Here is a 278-nt window from a genome sequence, read left to right as displayed (position 1 = left end):
CCACTGCCCCCCCTCCTCTCCCCATCAAACCCCCCCAGCCACAGGGCTTGTTCCAGCCCAGCGCCGGCCGGCTACCGAGGCACAGCCACGGACACACATATGAGAAGACATGACCTCAGAACGAAGCAGCCCCCCCATCATCCAGCAAGCTGGGACAACCAAAACCTAATCCTGCCCTACCACTCCCAGTCCACGCCATCCTGAAGGTCCAGCAGGTCCGGGGCGGGTGTCCCTGCACTGGCAGCTGAACAAGGAATCAAGATTGTTTCCATGCACCG

Source organism: Buceros rhinoceros, unplaced genomic scaffold (genome assembly GCF_000710305.1).
Source record: "Buceros rhinoceros silvestris isolate BGI_N320 unplaced genomic scaffold, ASM71030v1 scaffold25272, whole genome shotgun sequence".
NCBI lineage: Eukaryota > Metazoa > Chordata > Aves > Bucerotiformes > Bucerotidae > Buceros > Buceros rhinoceros.
Note: the sequence above shows the minus strand (reverse complement) of the source record.